At 45.2% G+C, this 24,725-nt stretch overlaps 1 long non-coding RNA gene across 1 annotated transcript; it reads right to left on the reverse strand.

Annotated features, from left to right (window-relative positions):
• Positions 1-1,225: 1,225 nt before the first annotated feature.
• On the reverse strand, positions 1,226-22,240 carry LOC147362745 (uncharacterized). Its single transcript, XR_015135792.1, has 2 exons — positions 19,890-22,240; positions 1,226-3,065 (listed from the first exon to the last, which is right to left on the reverse strand). It is a non-coding gene; the product is annotated as an uncharacterized LOC147362745 (long non-coding RNA).
• Positions 22,241-24,725: the final 2,485 nt, after the last annotated feature.

Raw genomic sequence — 24,725 nt, forward strand, 5'->3', positions numbered from 1 at the left:
GTTCATGGTTTTGAAATTTATAATTGATTGTCTATAACCTGTCAGGCTGAAAATACTACCTGTGAATAAGGAACATGAAGGAGGCAGTCATGTTTTCAGTCTGTGTCGGAGAGTTTTTAAGTCAACATCCAGCCAAGTGAGGTTAAGGTAGAGAATAACATCAACCTATATGCTGACCAAGGCAACTCAATCAATTACAGCCAAGTAAATACCCCTCTACACATACCTCAGAACCCACAGGCCAGAGAATCAATTCACTGGAACAAGGAAATAAAGGAAACGGTTGGGGTTAAATTCAGATCTTTAGAAGAATTCTTAAGGGAGGAATTGGCCCACATGGCAAATCTGTTACTGCTAAAGATGCAAACTTTGGCTAATGTCCAGAAATAGAGACTATTAAAAATGCATTAGAAGGGTCGTGTTTACATTTCTACTGCCAACAAAAAACCTCTGCTCATACAAAACGAGGTCCCTTCTGTGTATTATAGACTTTAGTGTCCGCCAATAAGCAATAATGTGCTTGAATTCCACAGAACTGCCATTCTTGGAAAAGTGCAGAATATTCCTTGAGTTCATGGCCAGTATGTGGGGTTAAATTGACAACCGTAACAACTAGATATTGTATGTTTCTGTCTGACCCTGGTCCACTGCTGTATCATATCACTACTCTAGGTCTCAACCTTGCCCCACACCAGGAGGATAATAATCTCTGCTACTTATCCCATGAGATGCTCTCATGAACAAATACATCCTAAGGTGCTTAGGAAATAAGAGATATTTCAGGAATATGAGGTTTTTAAAGTACTTCAGTTGTTTAAACATATATGCTTTCCTGTTTACATTAATTGCTAATTGTTAAAATGTATTTCTGGCAGATGGAACACAGGTGTTCATCCCTTTTCCCCTCAAAAATTCATTAAAATGACAGTAAAACAGTTTTTAAAACACGAATCCACAGAGACAAAAAGACAAGTAAAGGATATCACTGGAAATAAGAGGAGTCAATTTCTGAAGCTGGAGGAGAGGCTAAAGGCAGCTGCGCCCAAGGACTGTAGAGACAAATGTTTATGGGAACCCAGGAGGTGGAGGGACAAAGTCCTCTGATAAGGCTCAAGACAGGGAAGAAAGGGAAAAGTCTACACAGGATTGGAAGTTGCTACTGCCTTACTCTAAGAAGGTTTCCCTTCTTTCCAGGCATTCATTCTCCAAATCAGATGCACAGACCTTGGGGGGAGTGGTATACAAGATTTATTTTGGTATGGGAAGGAAATATTAGAATTATGTCTATAATTTTTCTTAACAAAATAAAAACAAGCTCTACCAAGATTTAATACATATGCTGATGGAGAGTAGTACATGTAAAGTCCTCATGCCTAAATGCACAAAGATGGACAGGAACCAAGACAAAGTTCAGTAGAAATGGAACCAGAGAAGTTTCAGCCTGTTTGCCAGAGTAAGGATCAGAGGCTATAAGCAGGGGCATTACTGAGTCTATGTAGACTCAGTACAAATACTGAGACCAAATACAGGCGTCCACTGACCCCTTTCTCTGCCCACCCAGGAGATTAGAGGACACTTCTCTGGGGAATGGAATCACTGGAAAGGAAAGATCTGATCATAAAACAGCCGGGGTATCCCAGTGAAAGGTGAAAGGGTGAGTTTGCAGCAGTTCCATTTGTTGACAAGCTCTCTCCTCAACACAAATCCACAGAGAAAACTCATTTCACTTTCAAATCCCCTCTTAAATATGAGAAGACAACTAGAGGTAAGTAGAAGTTTGAGGAAAGCTTCTAGCATAAGGGATGAGGGCCAAATTAAAGAACTTACAGGGCACAGATAATGTTAACAGCAGGAAAGGAAAAAAGAAAAACAAAGTATATACATATCCATATAATTAATAATCCCAGAATAATTTTCAGGGAAAAAGAAATCCTTAAAAAATATGTATAAGAAAGTAAACATGAACATACTATGTTATTTGAATAATATACGGTAATACATACTGACTTTATTGGGACTAATTTATTGGCAGAATGGAGGGAGTAAAAGTCAATGGGCAGGCCCTGAACTGTAAGAAAGCCAAAGGAAAGTCAGTGGATAATGTCTTGCTGCTGCTGCTGCTAAGTCGCTTCAGTTGTGTCCAACTCTGTGTGACCCCATAGACGGCAGCCCACCAGGCTCCCCCGTCCCTGGGATTCTCCAGGCAAGAACACTGGAGTGGGTTGCCATTTCCTTCTCCAAAGCATGAAAGGGAAAAGTGAAAGTGAAGTCGCTCAGTCGTGTCCAAAGTCTACCTGTATGTAGTTTTTTAACACCCTTACTTCAATTTAGTTTGAGCTATTTCTACTTCATATTCTTCAGTGTGTGTGTTCGATGCTCAGTCGTGTCCGACTCTTAGCAACCCTCATGGACTACAGCCCACCAGGCTCCTCTGTCCATGGGATTTTCCAGGCAAGAGTACTGGAGTGGGGTGCCCTTGCTTTTTCCTGGATAATGTCTTAAAGTGGCATGAAATACTCTTGAGATATAGTATAGAATTCTGGGAAGATGGCAGTGAGATCAGTGTGGTTATTTTCCCTCCCAAAGCATCCCTCTAAAAACACATAGAGAAACTAAGGTAGCAAAAACTAAAACTTCGACAACAAAACTAGGCGATGAGGTCCCCTGAGAATTCCAGATTACGGGTCAGTCAGTCAGTCAGTTCAGTTGCTCAGTCATGTCTGACTCTTTGCAACCCCAAGGACTGCAGCACTCCAGGCCTCCCTGTTCATCACCAACTCCCAGAGTTTACTCAAACTCATGTCCATTGAGTCAGTTATGCCATCCAACCATCTCATCCTCTGTCATCCCCTTCTCTTCCCGCCTTCAATCTTTCCCAGCATCAGGGTCTTTTCAAATAAGTCAGCTCTTCGCATCAGGTGGCCAAAGTATTAGAGTTTCAGCTTCAGCATCAGTGCTTCCAATGAATATTCAGGATTACGGGTGAGGACAATCCACAGACAATTTATAAGACGTGACTGCTACCAGCATCTGTGCAGAAGGAAGAAGTGGAGTAGTTGGTGGACCTGAGGAATACAAAATAACCAACAAATAGTCACTAGAGAGCTTGGGTACCAATTTGTTGTGACAGTTAGAACTGAGAGGGATTCACACAGTTTAATAGCAAGTGAGTGCATGGTGCCGTCTCTATGCTGTGAGGGGGATAAAGTAATTTGTGCCCTGTGAATTCTTAGAATTAAAGAGTCAAGGATCCATTCCAGGGGGGAAAAAAAATGCCACATTGAAGAAAAGTGCTGGGAACAGAGCCCTCCTTGAGAAGGACAATAAGGGAAAGGAAAAAATGAGGTCTAGATAAAACTGAATAAGGAGAACAGAGTGAGCCATGTTTAACACTTAAAAGTATTAAGTGTACTTTCACAAGAACAGTAGGAACCCTTTAGCCATAAACTTAGAAAAACTTTCCAAAACTGGCCTCCCTTCTGAGAGTTCAAGAACGCTAGTTTCACATAAAAAATGAGGCAATGTGGAATGCAAAATTATAACTGCACTACATTCTGTAGAATATATATGCACTATTAGTGCTAATGTAAATTGGTACAGCTACTGTGGAATACACTATGGAGATTCCTCAACAAATTAAAAACAGAACTATTATACAATCCAGTAATTCCACTCCTGAGTATTTAACCAAAGAAAATAAAAACACTACTGCAAAAAGATATATGTACCCTTAAGTTCATTGCAGCATTATTTATAGTAGCTAAGACTTGGAAGAAATAGATGAATGGATAAAGATGATTTGGTATATATGCATAGTGGAATATTAGCTACAAAAAGAATGAAACTTTGCCATCTGCAACAACATGGATGGACCTAGAGGGTGTATCAGATAGAAAAAGATAAAGGCTGTATGATTTCACATATATGTGAAACCGAAAACAGAAATTAACAAAGGTAACTAAATGAAAGCAGAGTCATAAAAACAGAGAATAAACAGGTGGTTGCCAGAGGGGAGGAAGATGGGGAGGTAAGGGAAACTAAGAGGTACAAATTTTCAGTTACAAAATAAATAAGACACAGCTATGAAATGTACATGTAGGGAATACAGTCAACAGTTATGTAGTATCTCTGTATGGTGACAGATGGTAGTAACTAGACTTATTATGGTGATCATTTTGAAATGTTCAGACATATCAAATCATCCTCATCTACCAAGAATTAGCATAGTGTCATCAGATCAGATCAGTTGCTCAGTCGTGTCCAACTCTTTGTGACCCCATGAATCACAGCACGCCAGGCCTCCCTGTCCATCACCAACTCCCGGAGTTCACTCAGACTCACGTCCATCGAGTCAGTGATGCCATCCAGCCATCTCATCCTCTGTCATCCCCTTCTCCTCCCGCCCCCAATCCCTCCCAGTGAAAGGTTGTTGTTGAATCACGCGAATACACCAGGATTCTTGGCCCCCGGAGGAGAAGAATTCAATCCGGAGCCAGAGACGAGGCTTGATCGCTCAGAGCTTTTGTGTAATAAAGTTTTATTAAAGTATAAAGGAGATAGAGAAAGCTTCTGACATAGGCATCAGAAGGGGGCAGAAAGAGTACCCCCCTGCTAGTCTTTAGCTGGATGTTATATAGTCACTAGCAGTCTGTTAATGAAAGAAAGGAGTATCTTAAAATTCAGAATGGCACCAGGCCCCTCACCCATAAGATGCATTTTGGGATAATCTTGGCACCAAATGGTTTATCCTGGGCCATAAAATGATTAACTTGAATCTTGAAGAAGGGCAGACCACCATACAAATAGTTTCATTTACATAGATTAGGGGAACAATATCCATACTGGTTTGTCAAGTAGGTTCTGGGCCAAGAGGCGGAACCGACTTGGAGACAGAGTTTGGGGTAAAGGCATAGTACATTAGCATAGCTTAAGACAAACATTTCCATAAGAAAAAGGCATTGGTTATCTCTAGACTCGGGAATAGCTAACTTCAGGCGAAGCCGGGTGTCATTATGGCAACACAGTATTTTAAGAAAAACCTCCCTTTAAATTTGTATAGAGAAGGAAAAAATATTGCTAGTTTGTTTCCTCCTGCCGCTTAAGACAGATAAAAAATGTCTGACACTTGCAGGCTATTTCCTCTATTTGGAGACCCCTGGCCTTCCTGCCTGTTACCCTCTCACCAGCATCAGACTCTTTTCCAATGAGTCAACTCTTCGCATGAGGTGGCCCAAGTACTGGAGTTTCAGCTTCGGCATCATTCCTTCCAAAGAAATCCCAGGGCTGATCGCCTTCAGAATGGACTGGTTGGATCTCCTTGCAGTCCAAGGGACTCTCAAGAGTCTTCTCCAACACCACAGTTCAAAAGCATCAGTTTTTCGGCACTCAGCCTTCTTCACAGTCCAACTCTCACATCCATACATGACCACAGGAAAAACCATAGCCTTGACTAGACAAACCTTTGTTGGCAAAGTAATGTCTCTGCTTTTGAATATGCTATCTAGGTTGGTCATAACTTTCCTTCCAAGGAGTAAGCGTCTTTTAATTTCATGGCTGCGGTCACCATCTGCAGTGATTTTGGAGCCCAGAAAAATAAAGTCTGACGCTGTTTCCACTGTTTCCCCATCTATTTCCCATGAAGTGGTGGGACCGGATGCCATGATCTTCGTTTTCTGAATGTTGAGCTTTAAGCCAACTTTTTCACTCTCCACTTTCACTTTCATCAAGAGGCTTTTGAGTTCCTCTTCACTTTCTGCCATAAGGGTGGTGTCATCTGCATATCTGAGGTTATTGATATATCTCCCGGCAATCTTGATTCCAGTTTGTGTTTCTCCCAGTCCAGCCTTTCTCATGATGTACTCTGCATATAAGTTAAATAAACAGGGTGACAATATACAGCCTTGACAAACTCCTTTTCCTATTTGGAACCAGTCTGTTGTTCCATATCCAGTTCTAACTGTTGCTTCCTGACCTGCATACAAATTTCTCAAGAGACAGATCAGGTGGTCTGGTATTCCCATCTCTTTCAGAATTTTCCACAGTTTATTGTGATCCACACAGTCAAAGGCTTTGGCATAGTCAATAAAGCAGAAATAGATGTTTTTCTGGAACTCTCTTGCTTTTTCCATGATCCAGCGGATGTTGGCAATTTGATTTCTGGTTCCTCTGCCTTTTCTAAAACCAGCTTGAACATCTGGAAGTTCACAGTTCACATATTGCTGAAGCCTGGCTTGGAGAATTTTGAGCATTACTTTACTAGTGTGTGAGATGAGTGCAATTGTGCGGTAGTTTGAGCATTCTTTGGCATTGCCTTTCTTTGGGATTGGAATGAAAACTGACCTTTTCCAGTCCTGTGGCCACTGCTGAATTTTCCAAATTTGCTGGCATATTGAGTGCAGCACTTTCGCAGCATCATCTTTCAGGATTTGAAATAGCTCAACTGGAATTCCATCACCTCCACTAGCTTTGTTCGTAGTGATGCTTTCTAAGGCCCACTTGACTTCACATTCCAGGATGTCTGGCTCTAGGTCAGTGATCACACCATCGTGATTATCTGGGTTGTGAAGATCTTTTTTGTACAGTTCTTCTGTGTGTTCTTGTCACTCATATTTCAAAAACAGATAAAAAAAATAATTCATAGAAGAAGAAATTAGATTTGTGATTACCAGAGGTGGGGGTGGGGAATTGGATGAAGGTAATCAAAAAGTATAAACTTTCAGTTATAGAGAAATTATTAGAGATATAATGTACAAAATAATAAATATAAATTAACACTGCTGTATCCTATATATAAATTTGAGAGTAAATCCTAAGAATTCTGATCACAAAGAAAAAGTTTATTTTCTGTTTCCTTAATTTTGTATCTTATGAGAGATGATGGATGTTCACTAAAATTATAGTGGTCATTGTTTCATGATGTTTGTAAGTCCAGTCATATGCTATACAACTTAAACTGGACAGTGCTATACATCAACTATGTCTCAATAAAGTCAGAAGAAAACAAATCAAAACAAAAAACTCAAAAAAACCAAATGGAGGAATATATATGTTGTATTTTAGAAACACGATAGTAAATACCAGAAGTAGCTGAAAGAGTTGGAAATATTTGCCTTTGGGAGAATTGGAGGCAGGAACTGCATACAAATACATATATGCAATGCAAACAGTACTAATGGCTTTATATTTATCCATAGTCTACTACTATGAAAACTAAGTTTTTTCAATTAAAAAGTGTATATTCCCATTAGGGTCTGTCTTAGTGGACTATATACTCCAGTGCTTGCTCCACCTCCAAAAACTTGGTACATATGCATGAAAAATAGACTTCTAATGAATAAACAGTTGATTTCATTTCAGAATCAGAGACAGCCAGTGTCTAAAACCAGTTCTCCCACTGTAGATTTGGGGGAAATGGTTTTAATCTCTAGGAAAAAAAATGCACACAACATAGGAACATTTACCTGGGAAATTTGATGCTTAAAATATACCATAGTTGGATCTACACCTAGGTTTGCTTACTTAGGCAAATTTACTTCATATATGGTATTCATATATGGGCTTCCCTGGTGGCTCAGATGGGAAAGAATCGGCCTGCAATGTGGGAGACCTGGGTTCAATCCCTGGCTTGGGAAGATCCCCTGGAGGAGGGCATGGCAACCCACTCCAGTATTCTCGCCTGGAGAACCTCCATGGACAAAGGAGCCTGGAAGGCTACAGTCAATGGGGTTGCAAAGAGCCGGACACAACTGAGTGATTAAGCACACACACGGTATTGTTGGGGAAGACTTGGTTACACTACTTAAGATAGGATATATAAAAGTGTGCCAACATTTTTTCAGGCTCACAGATGTACAAACTTTTGTATAACAATTATTAATAGAGCTACCAACCTAGGGCCTCAGTTATCATTGTTCAGTCGCTAAGTCATGTCCAACTCTGCCACCCCATGGGCTGCAGCACACCAGGCTTCCCTGTCCTTCACCATCTCCCGGAGTTTGTTCAAACTCATGTCCATTGAGTCACTAAGTAAAACAGTAGTTGAGGACCTTGGCCAAAGCTGCTTTTTAATTTAGTCCCCATCCACATGTAGATACTCCAGGGTCTAATTTTTGCTCCTGTGTGATGTTGAAATGCAGATTAAATAACATTTTCTCACATGCAACATCACACATCTAGAAAATACACCAAGTTTTTATGATCAGAGGCTGTAGGGTCATCATCACAGAGAGTTGCCAAGATGGGCTGGTAAGTTATCAGATCAATTCTCCTGGATACTTAAGAGTGGTCAGCTATCTTTGGGCTCTTTTTTTTTTTTTTTTGAGTCCACTGGGATGATGGTTCAGCTCTTAATTGACAGAGTATGGAGACCAGCAAGGATTCAAAAGGAAATTTTCTTTGACAGGTTATCAGTCAGCTCAGGCTGTCATAACAAAATACCATAGACAGGATGGCTTAAACAACAGAAATTTATTTTTCACAGTTTTGGAAGCTGGGAAGTCCAAGATAAAGGTGCTGGCCAATTTGGTTCCTGGGAGAACTCTCTTTCAGGTGTGCAGATGCCTTCCCACTACATCCTTATATGGCTTTTCCTCTAAGGGTTCATGGAAAGAAAGAGATATCTGTGTTTCTTCCTCTTCTTCTAAAGTTTCCAGCCCTATCAGACTAGAGCCCCATCCTTATGGCATCATTTAGCTTTTATCACCTCCTCAGAGGTCCCATCTTCAAATATATTCACATTAGGTAATTGATTAGGGCTTCTAATATGAATTTGGGGGTGACATCAACATTTAGCCCTTGACAAAGGGCATCATTAGTAGCAGTAGGATATCGATAACCAACACATATACAGCATTTTATGGTTCCCAAAATACTGTCACATCCAGTTATTTTTTAACCTCTCAACAGAAGGTATGGAGGAAAAGGATTACTACATCACATTGGCTGATGAAAACTCAGGATATTTTTTTTTTTAAGAATGCAATTAAACCAGCCATCTTTCAGGTACTTTTAATATATATATATAAGTTGGGTTTTTTATTAAAAAAAGAAAAAATCACATTAAATATGAATGTGAAACACATTCTATCATTCTAGCAAAGGACATTTGAAAAAGTCCAATGATTATTTTCTCTTCCTCTGTCCTGCTTTCTTTTTTCTCTCTTGCCTAGCCAACACTAGCATCCAATTTTCAATGTCATGCTCCATCATTAGATGCAGTCCAGGGAGTCATGCCCCCTGCTAGTTCATCCGCCCTCACAGGGCACACATGGTCATCTGGGGCTGTGTAGGGTGGGGTCACACGCAGTTACTTGGGCTTGGAGGTTTGGGTGAAATCTGTCTGGTCCCCGAGACCACACTCACGGGGGCAACAGAGCTCACTCGAAAAAGCGCTGCACTGCAACCCAGGCTGCTCTCCGTGGCAGACAAGAGATGAAGCCGTGGGCATTCGAGGTCAGCCTCTGGAATCTGCCCTGCCTCCTGCCCAGACTCATGGGCTCCTGGCCCTACCTTGCACAGACTCTCAGCTTTTCTCACCTCCAGCCCAGCTCTTTGCTCTGCACCTAAGGGCTGGTCAGGACCTCCCGGTTTTCTGGAGGAAGTCCTTGCAAAGTGAGCTTTCCAGAAGCTGGTCTTGAAACTTACCCTGAGAGAGAGGATCTCTGACATAGTCAGGGGGGACATTTTTCAGGCAGGATCGGACCTGTTCCCTAACTGCAGGCCTTCTCAGAGCTTTTGGTATACTGATGTGCTGATTTGCCATAAGAAAACCTGTAGCGTGTGTGCTTCTCCCAGACTCATTGTCAGGGACCCTCTCTGGAGCATAGCACCACTTCGCATCCTCGGGGCTGGTGTCACTGGGAACACAGTCTGGGAAATGCTGTCCTGGCCAACATGATCTGTGCTTTGAACTCCTCACCCCTTCCCCGAGGGTCCAGCCCTCGACCTGTGTCCAGGTTTGCCCCAGTCCTCTATTCTTTCAAAATGGCAGAAGGCGCTCAGGTGCACTGGCCTTGCACCTGTGGGCCTTGATATTCTGCTCGGCACCCAGGAAGCCTTTCAAGCAGGTGGGACTGGACTGTGCAGGAGAACAAGCAAGATCACAGAGTTCTGCCAGCAGACGGTCCCCGGAGTTTATAAGGACAGGTCTTATTAATGGGAAAAAAAGAAACAATTTGTTATGAACTCAACCAAATCCTTTGCTGCCCTGGCACTGCCTCTCAGGAAGCTTATCTGACCTTGTCACCAAAGCAGAGGTGACCTCCAGGGCCTGAGCTGAGGCTGAGGCTACTGATCACCAAGACTCTCCTTACCAATGATAATCACTAATCAGGAATTTCAGGAGCAGCTGGGGTGAGCACCAGTTTATCAATGAAATTCACCATGGAAAGTCTTGGGAACGTTTCCATGTAGGGTAGAAACAAGCATGCAGGTGTGTTCTCAATCATCGTCATCATTAAAGGAGACAGAGAAGGGGTGGCCAGGCTCCAAAGTCACCCCCGAGCCACAGGTGCCCACTCACCACCTTGCTTAGACCTCCCTCCCTGCCTCCTCGTATCTGAGTTGCATGGGACGTGGTTTAACCAATGGAAGACAGTGGGTCAGGCACTCTGCTAGCTCCAGACCAGTGTGTCAGTAAGCCCTGAAGACCCTGATCTGTGATGTGGGGACCCTGGGCCTCCAGGTCCATGTACAATATCTGCTGCCCTATTGGAGGGATGCCCAGGAAAGGCTACGTGGAGTGGATGCAGAGATGACCCCAGCCAAGCCAAGCCTTCCCAACCAAGGGGCCAGACAAGCAAAGAAGATGTTTGCTTTGTTCTGTTCCTGGCAGACATCACAGGGGACAGATTGTGCTATCCCCACCATGCTCTGTCCAAGTTCCTGACCTTCAGAATCCTCAGAAATCATAAACATGGTTGATTTCAGCCATGGTGTTCTGGGATAGCTTGTTAAGCGTGTGTGCATGCTAAGTCGCTTCAGTCATGTCCAACTCTTTGTGACCCTGTGGACTGTAGCCCACAAGTCTGCTCTGTCCATGGAATTTTCCAGGCAAGAATACTGGATTGAATTACTATTTCCTCTTCCAGGGGATCTTCTGACTCAGGGATTGAACCTGGTCACCTGCATCTCCTACACTGGCAGGCAGATTCTTCACCAACTGCACCACCTGGGGAGCCAGGGTTGTTAAGTTGTTAAGCAGCAATGAATAACTAAAACAGAGAGGAAGTGGGGGACCCTGGTTTGGAGTCAGGGTTCCAGAAAAACAGAAGCACAGTTAGAGACGGAAGGAGGGATGAAGAACCAGTGACAGACCTGGAGGGTCACTCATCACAAAGAGGATTCAGACTCAGCAAAGTGGGGTCCTCTTGCTCTGGCCACACCTGGGGTCCCGAGCAGGAAGAGAAGGGAGGGCAGGCGCTCGGATTCAGCCACAGGTGGTCTGAGAGTGGGGAGTTATGGTGGAGCTGGGATTGCCTGACAGGGAACCCCTATCATCTACGAGCACAGTCACAGGGTCTCAGGGACCAAGGTCTTTCACATACATGCAGCACCACTGATCCACACCCCAGTCCTGTGTGGTGGGCAATATGACTGCCCCTTTCTGTCTTAAGACGTGGAGGCTCAGATATTGACAGGGCAGACGTCTGGTCAGGAGCTTCAGCTGGAGTCCTGGGTGGGGGCATGTGACCTGGCCCCTCATCCGCAGGAGATGGAACTGAGTCCACTTTTCACTGCTTTTTCCCCTGGATGTGGGTGGGAGGTGCTTCCACGTCCACAAAGGTCCCATGGGAAACTCAGCCTCCCTTTCTTTAAAAGAGCTCCCAAGGAAGGCGTGGATGTGACTCACCCCTGCCTTCAGCTGAATCCTGCACCAGTTATCTGACCTCCGTGGGCTTTTGTTTCCTCCTCAGTCAATGGAAGAAAAGCTATGACAAACCTAGACAGCATATTAAAAAGCACAGACAACACTTTGCCAACAAAGGTTGGTATAGTCAGAGCTATGGTTTTTCCAGTAATCATGTATCAATGTGAGAACTGAACCATAAAGAAGGCTGAGTGCCAAAGGATGGATGCTTTCAAACTGTGGTGCTGGAGGAGACTCTTAAGAGTCCCTTGGACAGCAAGGAGATCCAATTAGTCAATCATAAAGGAATTCAACCCTGAATATTCATTGGACAGACTGATGCTGAAACTGAAACTCCAATACTTTGGCCACCTGATGCGAAGAACTGATGCGATCGGGAAAAGACCCCGATGCTGGCTGGTAAAGATTGAAGGCAGGAGGAGAAGGGGATGACAGAGATTGGATGGCATCACTAACTCAGTACACATGAGTTTGAGCTCTGGGAGATGGTCAAGGACAGGGAAGCCTGGCGTGCTGCATTTCATGGGGTTGGAGTCAGACACGTACAACTTAGTGACTGAACAACAGTCAATGCAGATGATCATAGTACTTACCTCTGAACTCTGTGGCTTCAATGATGAGTTCAGTTACCTTTTGTAAAATACTCAGAGCACTGCCTGGGCATAGTCAAGGTTTTGTATTTGTTAAGCAGGTAACAGCCGAGATTCCTAGGCAGCTGCTGTAGTCCACATGCCTCCAGGTGTGGCATCTTTCTACAGGAACCAAGCCCTCCATGGGGCATTTGCTCTTTATCAGGGTGAGACAGGGACCCCTCCAGGGAGTATGAAGAGGGTGTGGTGAGGTTTCCCCCAAATCCTCCTGCCCTCAGGGGTCCTCTTGGGTCCTGCACAGTGTGTGGGGTGCCCCGAGGCCGGGGAAAGGCTCACAGTAAAAAGGAGGGGTGGGGCCCGAAAGCAGGGGGAACCCTGCTCCACAAAGCTCATCCCAGTCCTGCTTGTTAATGTAAAGTGGACGATGCCACCAGCCCCTGGAAGCTAGTGTACAGTTGGGCCCTGGTGGTCTTTGCCGTGAATGAGGTTTGAGAGCCCAGGACAAACCTCCAGCCCCACTTCGATGGAAGGTGGGGGAGCTAGAAGGCATTTTCACCGATGTCATTTTCATCACAAAAATAATGCTACATACCATGGTTGGCTTCTCTGCGAAGTCTCAAATCCACAAGAACATGACAGGCATGAGACAGCAAAGTGTATTAAGCACTGAACACAAGCAAGTCTGTTGAAGTATTTCATATGCTTTCTCACCTTTCTTCTCCACAATAATCCTCCCAGGTAGAGACTGTTACTATCCATATTTTACAAATGAGGAACCTAAAACTTAGGATAAGTAACTGGCTCAAGGTCTTGAAGCTAACCTCCCTTGGAGCTAGTACTCAAATCCACTTTGAGTTTGGTACTCTTACCCACTGTGACATGATTATTGGTGATAAAAATAATACTAAATCAGTACTTTAAAATGACTGTGTTTTTAGGAATCCGTTTCCATATGGCTTGGAAGTGCTGCCAGTCACTCAATGTTGGCGCATTTGGCTGTGGTCAGGACTAGGGTGAAGGAAACAAAGGGTCCTTGGTCACAAATGCAGGCTGTCCCCCCCAGGCTCTCTGCGGAATTGAGCCCCTGCTGGGTCCCACTTACACTGTCCATCCCCACACCTCTGCAGATAGAAATCGCTGCCCCTTTTACAGATGAGAAAACTAACAAAAGTTCACCAGCCAGGAAGGGGGAGCTGGGACAGGAATGCAGGATGCCTGACTCCCAAGCCTACCTTGGTTACCCATGGGGAGGGGTGGAGGGGACGCAACTATTCCTAGAGGTTTGGATGACCCAAAATATTTAAAGTGTGGCGCCTTCAAGGGGGTGAAGTGTGAGAGGGCAAGGGATCAGCCAACTGGTCTCTTTTAGTCTGTATGTACCAGTTATACTAGAGAAATCAAGGCAGCTTAGCAGACACTAACAATGAACACATTCCTTCTTTATTATCCAGTGCCTGTTCCATGCCAGGGTGTTGGTTAGTAACCATCTTTATCATGATTAATACCCATAGCACACCTACAATGTGAATATTTGTTTATCCCCATTTTACAGCTAAAGAGACTGATGCTCAGAGAGATAACATGACCATGTCTGTCCCACTCCACACTTGTGTTCTTTCCACTCCGGGTGTGTTAGGGATAAGAAGAGATGGGTAACTCCGGATTACTCTCTGCATTATAACATTGTCTTATTATTATTTTTCAGGTAATGAAAGTGAGGCTCAGGGAGGTTTATGGCTCCCTGAAAGTTCCTGGATGTGACATGAAGGTTTTAGGATTTGAACCCGAAACGTTTCCTTTGCATTATCCCCATCAAAAGCAGGAACCCTAGGGTACTATACTTCAACTTTCTATGCTTCAGTGTGGCCTACATAGGAGAGCAGAGCTGCATATCCAGCGATTCCTCTACTAGGTATCAGTTCAGTTCAGTTCAGTTGCTCAGTCATGTCTTGTTCTTTGTGACCCCATGGACTGCAGCACACCAGGCCTCCCTGTCCATCCCCAACTCCTGGAGTTTACTCAAACTCATGTCCACTGAGTTTGTGATGCCATCCAACCATCTCATCCTCTGTCTTCCCCTTCTCCTCCCACCTTCAGTCTTTCCCAGCATCAGAGTCTTTTCAAATGAGTCAGCTCTCTGCATCAGGTGACCAAAGTATTGGCGTTTCAGCTTCAACATCAGTCCTTCCAATGAACACTCAGGACTGATCTCCTTTAGGATGGACTGGTCGGATCTCCTTGCAGTCATACCCAAAGAAAAAAAAACGCTAATTCGAAAATATTCATGGACCCCAAGCTTCACAGTAGCATTATTTACAGTCATCAAGATGCGGAAGCAACTTAAGCGCTCATCAACAGATGAATGGATAAAGATGATGTGGCATATTTACCTGATGGAATATTAGTCATAGAAATGAATGAAGTTCTGCCATTTGCAACACTGTGAATGGAATTATGAAGGAATTATGCTTAGTGAAACAAGTCAAAGGCAATTATCACTTATATGTGAAATCTAAAAAATGAAACATACGAAAATATACACAAGACAAAAACAGACTTTCAGGTATCAAGACAAACTAGTTGATACTAGTGGGGAGAGGGGAGTTGGAGGGACAGGCTGGGGGTTCTGGATTAGGAGGTATAAACTACTCTGTGTAAAGTAAACAGGACATCAGGATATACTGTACAGCACAGGAATACGGCCAATATGTTGTAATAAGTTTACGTGGAGAATAATCTATAAAAATATTAAATTACCATGTTGTACACTTGAAACTAATGTAATATTGTAAATCACTTCAGTTTTTAAGAAAACGTGAGCTAGTGATCCTAGCAGTGCAAAGCTTCCCTCTTCTCTACCACCAAACCCTGGAGCTTTGTTTCCTTCCACACACGGTATTTCTTTCTGCACATGACCTTTCCCCCAACAGGATGCCTTTTGTCACTCTCCAATGGCCAATTCACAGCATCTCTCAACCTCTTTGTTCTTTTCTGGCTTTGAGAACATCTATGTGTCTCTCAGCCAAAAATTTTGCTCACTATCTAATTCATCTTCTGTCTTGCAAGAAAGCCAAATGGGGATGAGATACAATTATTTGTCGATTTTCAGCCAGCCCATATGTCTCCCACTGTGAGAGTTTGGTTCTCCTTGTGGGCCATCTTTGTTTTTAGCGGAATTGCATCCTGGGATCGTGACCTGGTTTAACATCCTAAAGAACAAGTTTAATACATCTTTTCTCTCTCGATGCATTTTAGCCAAAATCCTTAAACCCCTTCTGTAGCTAACGTCTGAGCTGCCACAGCTGCCATGACCAAGAGTGATACTGGTTTGTCCTCAGTTAAGAGAGGTGGAACAGCCCTGCAATGCACTGAAATCGGCCTCAGTTCTTCGGTGAGGAGGGAAGCGGAGATGGTTCCCCTCATCACGGTGAGCAAGGGCGGACAAGCGAGGAAAGGGCCGGGGTACACTTCGGACCCTGGGACAAGCATTTAACAAGGTCCAACGATGGAATTTGGGCGTTCTAAGAATATGAATGGGGAAAAAATTATGCCTTCATTTTCAGTCATCTCTCGTTGAAATTTAGCATTTCTTTCGATTAGGAAAGCAAGCAACAAGCCAGAGTGGTATAAATAGTAGTGCAGCTTTGGCTCCCATAGACATGCAGATATCTTTATATTCTACAGTTGTTGCAGACATATCAAAATATCATGCACACCCACCGCTGCTTCAGACTTATGGAAGATATATCTATTCCAGATATAATGTTGGGTTATTAATTCATGAAAACAATGCACATATTGTATTAGATCTCAAATTGAGGGTTTAAAAATTATATATATATATATATATATATATATCCACAGATATATAGGTGGTAGTGGTTCAGTCGCCGAGTCATGTCTGACTCTTGCGACCCCACAGACTGTGAACACACCAGGCTCTTCTGTCCAATATATAGGTGCATAGATATAATATTTAAGCATAATAAAACATTAATTATGTTTTACTTTTTGTAACCTTAGTGCTTTGTTTTGTGCATTAAGAATCTTTGCTCTGAGAGGGGATCCTCAGGCTTCATCAGACCACTAAAGGATCCATGGCATAACAATGGTTAATATCTGCTGCTGTAAGAGAAGACTGGGGTTTCTTATACCCTCTTCCCAACAGGAGGAGGGAAAAAAGGAGGAAAGAAAGGAGAAGGAAGAGTGTGTGAGGACTGGAAATGACACCAAAAGAACCCAGCGGACCAAGACAGATGAAACAGAGCTTTCCAAAACCGTTCCGCGAATATGGCACATAAGACTGAGTGAAGCAGAGATTTAAAGTAAAGAATCTGACAACAAATCTTGAAACCCTCCACACTCAAATATCTGCTGCAAGATAAACACTGACAAGCTTGAAGAATGGCCCCCACCAAGGATCCCAGTGGCCCTACTTCCAACCCAGGGACGCTACAGGACAGCAGCCTCAGTCAGAACCTGCGAAGGCCGAGGCCAGGATGAGTTCTGGGCTTCACTGGATCCTACGTGGAACGACAGCACCCAAATGCCCTGAAGCAATGGAGAAAGGAATCAGGTGCTGAGACTCTGGATCACTCTTGGGCTCCTGCCCAGGACGTTCCTGGCAGAGGTGGAGTCGCCCAGTGACCTTCCCCCGGGAGCTGGCACCCCACTGAGGCAGCCTAGAGGAGAGCACGCGGCGGACTCTGAGTCACAGTGGCTGTTGGGTCAGCCCACGCCTGCCCAGTTTCCCCTTTGGTTTTTACATCAGATCAGATACAGCCTTTCAACGCTGACTCAGCTGAGGGCTCCAGCACCCCTATTCCCCACTGTCTAGCATCTTCTTCACCCCTCACCAAGGGGAGGAGAAGAAGGGGGATCTCATCAGAGACAGGGCTCCCCCAGAAGCCGACCCTAAGACCAGGTGCAGGCTAGAGGAGTGGGGCGGACGACAGGGAAGGGAAGGTGGCCAAACAGGACTGTGTAATCAACCCAGTTACCTCTGGAGCGAGCAGGGCTTAATCCCACTGGGGAGCTCTGGGAGCTGGTGAAAGACACACCAGCCTAGGAATGCGAGTGTTGGCATTTAGAAGGCAGCTGCAAGGTGCCAAAGAGAGACGGGCAAGAGGATACCCTGGGGCATGAGCACCACTGCTTAGAGCTAAGGTTTCTTGAATTCTTACTAGATACCCCGTGCTCTGCTAAATGCTCTACAAGCTTTGTTTTCAGCATTACAGTGGTAGTGGTGGTACTTTACTCACTAAGCCGTGTCTGACTCTTGCAACCCCCTGGGCTGTAGCCCGCCAGGCTCCTCTGTCCATGGAATTCTCCAGGCAAGAATACTGGAATGGGCTGCAGTTTCCTTCTCTAGGGGATCTTCCCAAGCCAGGGGTCAAACCCGCATCTCCTCATTTTGGTAACTCTTTTTTACAGACGAAAAAATGGAGCCTCTGTCTCTCTCAGCAATCAAACCAATAGAATGCAAAACTAGGAACTGATCAAGGCTTATCTGATTTGAATACAACTCCTTTATTTTTCTATGAAACTGTACTTTTTCTAAGATCTAAGAGGCCCTGGTACAGGGCTGGCTTCCTGGACATGTAACCCACATGTTGACACAGGATACCAGGTTCAAAATGCTTGTTTCAAAGCTTTGCAATTTCACCGTCTTGAAACCTACGAACTTTTGAAGGAAGTGTCTTGTATTTCCATTCTGCGTTAGATGGCAAATTATATAGCGGGTGCTGACTCAGGGCCTTGCCTAGCTAATTCTAATTTACCTAAGAAATGCCTCTCAAACTCTCAATCACTTAAAATCTGACTGACTCTACAGAATTAACTGAAAAATTCCTGCCACATGGATAATAATTTTCCTCCCCAAAATTACATGAGAATTAGCAGGTGATAATGGTTTAACAGCACACTCCCAGCAACAAAGACAGGCCAAATTATTCTCAACAGCCCGGGCTGTTACTTTAATCTTCTCACTTCTTCCCCGTGTCAGAGCACAGCAGTTAATGACCTGCAATAAATCCTAGAAACTGCGACTTGAAAGCCATGGAGGCCCAGCAAGGAGGCAGATCTATATTTTCTTTGAGAGGTGGTATCTAGGTTACCTGGGCCCAGCCAGGATTCCTAGATTCCTAGATATTAATGCTGTTCCTCTTTTAAGACCCACCTCAATATCTCTACTGTTTCACCCAGAGACTTGTATTTTTTCTTTTAATCACCTGTACTTATCCTCATGGGCTTCCCTGGTGGTTCAGACAGTAAAAAAAAAATCCATCTGCAATGTAGGAGACCCAGGTTCGATCCCTGGGACACGACTAACGATTAGGCACCTATTTTTATGTCTGACCTTTCCAGACGGCTTTGCTCTTTAAAGTGCAATGGCTGGGTTATCAGACACAGGTGATCCTAGCTGTGGTTTCAGGGGAACCACGCCAAAACCAGACAAGTCACATGCTGAGGTTCCCCAAGTCACGTGCTGGGGCTGCAGCCATTGTCCTGTGGCACCTGGAAGCCCCTCCTCCACCCACACACCTACATGCACGTGGTCACAGAAGGATTTCATGAGCCCACCAATGCTCCATACACACCTTTTGCTGTTGTTGTTGTTCAGTCCCTCAGTCATGTCCGACTCTTTGTGACCCTATGGACCGTAGCCCAATAGGCTCCTCTATCCACAGAATTCAGGGGCTCTTCCTGACCCAGGGATTGAACCCAGGTTTCCTGCCTTGCAGGCAGATTCTTTACCATCTGAGCCACCATGGAAGAAGCAACTCCCCATTCAACTAAATCTTCTCCACTTGGACAGTTACATGTGACACAAACAGGTTGAATCACTCTCCAGGCTGCCTGGGAAAGTGTTTAAACAAACTCTTCCTCTCTGGCAGCATCCCTGGAGAGCACCTAAGGGAATTCCACGTCGACAAGTCCTTAACCTCAGCTCAGAAAACTTTTTCTCGACTGTACTCAGTCAAAACCTGACCCGAACTTAACTGAAGCTAAATATTGTCTTTATCCCTTTTAAGACGAACATTACCCCTTTCGCAGCAGAAACATAAACACGTTTGACCACAGGAAACTATTCCAAACCTACTGGAGCTGTTACATGATATAGAATAGACGCACCATAATCTTTCCAAAATCTGAAAAATGCTAAATTCCACAGCACATTTCTTCCCTGGGGTTTTGGCTGAGGGTCCCATCCCTAACATCGCAGTCACAGGATGCTCGCAGTGTAGGACGTGGAGCTTGTCAGCCTCTCGTCCAAGAAGCTGAAGAAGGGGTGAGACACACTGCTGGTTCAAAACCGGGGGAGTCAGGGCTGAAATCCCAAACTGGCCCCTCGGCAAGGAGAGGCCGAAGAAACAGGCAATCCACCCTGGACTGGTGGGTGGCAGGTTTAGTAAGCAAGAGAACATACATACCAGGCTGGTCTTGGGCACCTCGAGATGAGTAGATCTCTGCAGCTGACGCCAGCATCTTGAGTGCACAGAGCGGCCTTCCCTGGGCTCAGTCACACCTTCAGCCCAGATGGTCTCAACCACACAGGGCTCTCTCAAGCTTGTGTCCTTCAAAATGGCTCTGGGATCGACTGACGGGCAGGACTACATTCCAAGGACTGGGACACGGTGAGGAGCCCGGGTCCAGCTCAGAGGTCAACCAACCATCAACCCTTTCCAGGACCTCCAACAGAGAACCAGCCTGCAATGCAGGGGGGATTCTCATTGGTTGGGGGAGGCCGGGTGGGTGCTTTTTCATGGAGGAGATATAACTGGCCTAGAAGGCAACCTGGGGAGGCAAAGCCATCCCGGAGGTGCAAAGGCACAGAGGCTCCAAGCTGTAGCGGACAGGTGGAATCAGGGAGCCAAAGGCCTTGAGGGGAATAGGAAATAGGCTAGAAAAGTCATTTAGGGAAATGCCTTGAGTCCTCACTGATGCGAAGCTTGGTGACACCTCTGGGGAGTGTTTTTCAAGAAGTCCTGGCCAAGCTGGAAAGAGCCCAGAGAGGGTGACTGGCCAGGCGCCCCCTCTCCCCTCCAGGGACCCAAAATACAAGATGATGAAGGAGGAGGCTGGTGGAATTTAGTCAGGAGGAGCCAAGGCTGCAGTGAGACCTTGAAGGTGGAAGGCAAAGGGGCCCAGGAAACATGGAGAACCCCATTCTCAGGAGCCTCCCACGTGAGCTGGAGGAGCCGGGAGGCCCCCAAAGAGCCCAAGGTGGGGCCTCATCTCCTGCCATTCGCCATCACCACTGGTGCTTATGCTGTGACTCCCCTGCTCAGCCAGGCCCTCAGCAAAGCTCTTCTTGTGTAGTTCACTTATCTGTGGAGGCTTCATTATTTAAATCGCAACTAATCCCCATGTGTGGGCGCTTGCCTGAGAAGTCTGTTTAATTACCTCCCTTAAACTCCCCGGCGGCACACAGCCTGGTCTGCTTATTGATCACCCAGCCCCGCCGTTTCCCCCTCAGAGCCCACGGCTGGAGCGGCTCCGGAGAACTGGTCAGGAGCAAATGCCAAGGGTCAGCATGCTCCTCCTTCTCATGCCCAGGTGGCCTCATGGTGGAGAACAGGGCTCAGGACAGTCCTCTGTTAGGACAGCATCCCAGGCCCCCACCGCCCATAACCAGGTGCCAACCCCGCCGGAGGGCAATTTCATCCCCTCCCACTAGCCAGACACACGGTTCTCTCTGCGTCTGTCTGTCTCAAGCAGTTGCCCCCTCCCCAGCACGCTGCCTACCCTGTGTCCATCCCAATCTCCTGTCTTCCAGGGCTTCATTCAAGCCCTACTTTCTCTACAGCACCTTTCCTGCCCAGATTCCTTCTTCTCATCGTGATGACCCCAGGGCCATGCTCAATTGGTTGGGCCAATCTCAGCCGGCAAAACTGACCCTGCCTCCTCTGAGCTCTGGTTATAGACTAAATGTTTGTGTGTCCACTCCCCACCCTCAAATCACCAGTCTGATGGTATTTGGAGGTAGGGACTTTGGGAGGTAATTTAGGTCATGGAGGTGTAGGCTTTATGCATGAAATCGGTGCCTTCATAAAAGGGACCTCAGCTCATTACTCCTCTGTCTGCCATGTAAAGATATGAGATGTGAGCCTGCAACCTGGCAGAGGGCCTCACCGGAACCTGGCCATGCTGCTACCCTGATCACGGACTTCCAGCCTCCAGAACAGTCAGAAATAAATGTCTGTTGTGTATAAGCCACCCAGTATCACACTTTGTTATTGCAGCTTCAACTGCCTAAGTCTGTCTCTCTCCTCCTCTCTCACCCATCACACAAACATACAAGCACACACACACCTCTAAGGTCCAAGAAGAGAATCTCATGAAGGATCAATTTGAAGTGATCCACTCCAGTATTCTGGCCTGGAAAATTCCATGGAGTACAGTCCAAGGGGTCGCAATGAGTCTGACACAACTGAGCGACTTTCACTTTCCCTTTTTCAGAAACAAGAAGCACCCCTAATGGAAAGGTTCTCACTTTGGATGGAGAGGCACCTTTGCGAAGTAGATAGATGGAGGTGTGAACAGTCTATGAATTGCTGGTTCCAATCTTAAAATGGGGCTCAGAACTGAGGCATTTTCTCTCTTCCGTTTAAGCCTCTCCGTCTCAAATTCACAGTGACGCCACTTTAAATCATTGGCTTTTCTATCTACCCCTTTTCTAATAGTCTATTTAAAGCTGGAAGATGAACCTCATTTTTTTCAAAGTGTAATTGGAGAGAATTTGCATGATCCATGAGGTAGCAAGTGGGTACTGAATTATGTATGATCCCCTCTAATAGGCCGGAGCTTGTTTGGAAAGTGTGATCTTATAAACTACTAGGTTTGCTTTTTATGGCAAATTGAACACCATTCCCCTTTCTTGCTTTACATATTCTCCTAATTAGGGGAGATAAAATAGATTTTTGACCTGAAAAAAAGTTATTTCTTTCCAAGAGCCCACATTTGTATGGAAAATTAAGCTCATTTCAGTCAGCTGCACCCTCTAATTTAGAGCTGTTGTCAGCGTAAAGTAGCATCATAAAAGATTTCCCCATCAAGACCTCTTACGCATTCAAGACCTTAAGGTGACATTCTCAAGTTCAGGAAGGACAGGGAGGCTTGCTCCTCCAGTGGCCTCAGAAAGTCTGGTGTGAGACTTGCGTTTCCCTAAGGGTGATTTAAATTTTGTCTGTATTTTGCTTATCTGTTCCTCAGGAGGCAGAGCACTTGACATTAATAATAATTGCTCCTCCTCCTTGATCCTCACAGTACTCCAGGCAAGTGAGCCAGCTGCTTTTGTGACTCAGCCTTGGGCTTGAGGTGGCTCCTTGGTGGCACCTGGTCCTTCAGCAGTGATGAAGCAGCTGTCCTAGGGGTCCCCAGGGAGCCTGAGTGGTAGTGGTCCTTCCCGTCCTTCTTTATGGGTATACAGAGGGGCAAGAAGTAAGGGAACAGTTTGGGGGGAGAGTGTGATGAGATGTGAGTCTTCCCAGGGTGGAGGGTGGTGGTAGAGGGAATATAACCAAGCAGGACCCTACAAGGCCTTTCCAGAGTAGACCCCCACTCATGTCCTCTGCCTGCCTTCTGTCTGTAGCAAAAACTTTAGTCAAAGAATAAATGTAATCAGAGAAATGAGGAAATGCAGAAAGAAAAGAAAACAGTCAAGCAGGACAAAATACTCATAGTTCAGTTATTAAACAAAATCAAGGACCTTTAGTTCTTCCTCAAGGACTGTAGATAATATTCTGAGCCATGTCCTGTGAGCTGTTTTGCAGAGATGAAAACCCCACCAGGTGGAATAAGTTTACTGTATGCTGTCCACGAGCACGTGGACCGTAGGCCAGTTGGAACCAGAAGGTTGATGATGCTGACTCTTGATTACCTCACCACCAACCAATCAGAAGACTGTCCACGAGTTGATCACGCCCTGCTCCGTGAACACTGACTCCACACTACCCCCTCTAGGGCGGGACACACAGTTTTGAGGGCATTAACCTGCCATGGCCTCCTTTGCCTGGAAAAGTAATAAATCTATTTCTTTCTATTACATCACCCAAAATTCTGTCTCTGAGATTTAACCCGGCACCAATGCACAGAGGCTCAATTTCAGCAACAGGAAATCTGTAATTATCCAGAAAGTATCAAAGCACTGTGATCCTGGGTAATGGATTCCCTGATTTCTGCTCTCACTCCAAGTGGGGAGAAACTCTTCTTTTAGACTTTAAAACCCACCTCCCATTGCAATAGGTGATAGATAAACACTGACTCTGTAAAGAGGCCATACACATAGACTGTGTGGGTTCAAGGGAGAAAGCACCAGAATCAAACAGCCATTCTCAGGGTGAAATAGCAACAATTCCATCCCTTCTGGGACCCATAGCAAGAGCCTGAAGTGGGAAGCGGACAGGCTAACAGCAGTCGGTTAGGTCCATGGTGAGGAAGATACCACCTCCCTCTGCCCTGCAGCCGCCTTACTCGGCCTCCTGTCCGGCCAGCCAGTCCTCTGTGAGTGCAGCTGCCGGTGGAGTGTCCTGTCCCCTGAGAGGGACCTCCTAGGCACCCATAGACGTGAACCCCAAGACAGTCACATCAGAACACAGACAGACTGAGGGTGGCAAACTGACTGGAAGGGCCACACGTTCAATGCTTTGGACTTCTGGGCCATTTGGTCTCTGCTGCAGCTGCTCAATTAACTGTTTGTAGCATGAACGCAGCCACAGATGATAAGTCATCAGTGTGACTGCACGCCAAGAAAACTTTGTTTATAAAAAGAGGTGGTAAAAAAAAAAAAGAGGTGGTGGGCTGGATTTGGCCCGCAATCTGCCACCCCTGGACTGTGGCAGACCCACCCTGCACATCCCAAGCGTAAATAACCTACGTGGACTACATCCATGATCCAGAAAGTTGCTTATGGGATAAGATACACCTGTTTGTCTTTCTGTGCCTCTCAAGACCTTACTCCTAATTACCTGCTAATAACTCCTGTGAACTAGAACTTGCACCTCCCCAAACAACTCTTGCGCAAAAAAATCTATTGCATACTGAGCAGAACCAAGATGTGTGAGACAAATGCACAACTTCTTAGAACATAGCTCTGGCTCAGTGATACCCTGCAATTTACAATTCCAAGCAGAAAAACTTCTTTGAAGAAAATATCTACATCCAGTTTCAGGGCTCCTTTAGTTTTCTCTGAGAGCAATGGGAGGAGGGTCTTTATGTAACTAACAAGCCTCAGGGGATTTCTCTTAGGACCAAAAGCATCATCTTTG

The sequence above is a fragment of the Bos grunniens genome, chromosome 11, assembly GCF_055505025.1.
Source record: "Bos grunniens cultivar Pamir isolate PY7600 chromosome 11, Bosgru_T2T1.0, whole genome shotgun sequence".
NCBI classification, from domain to species: domain Eukaryota; kingdom Metazoa; phylum Chordata; class Mammalia; order Artiodactyla; family Bovidae; genus Bos; species Bos grunniens.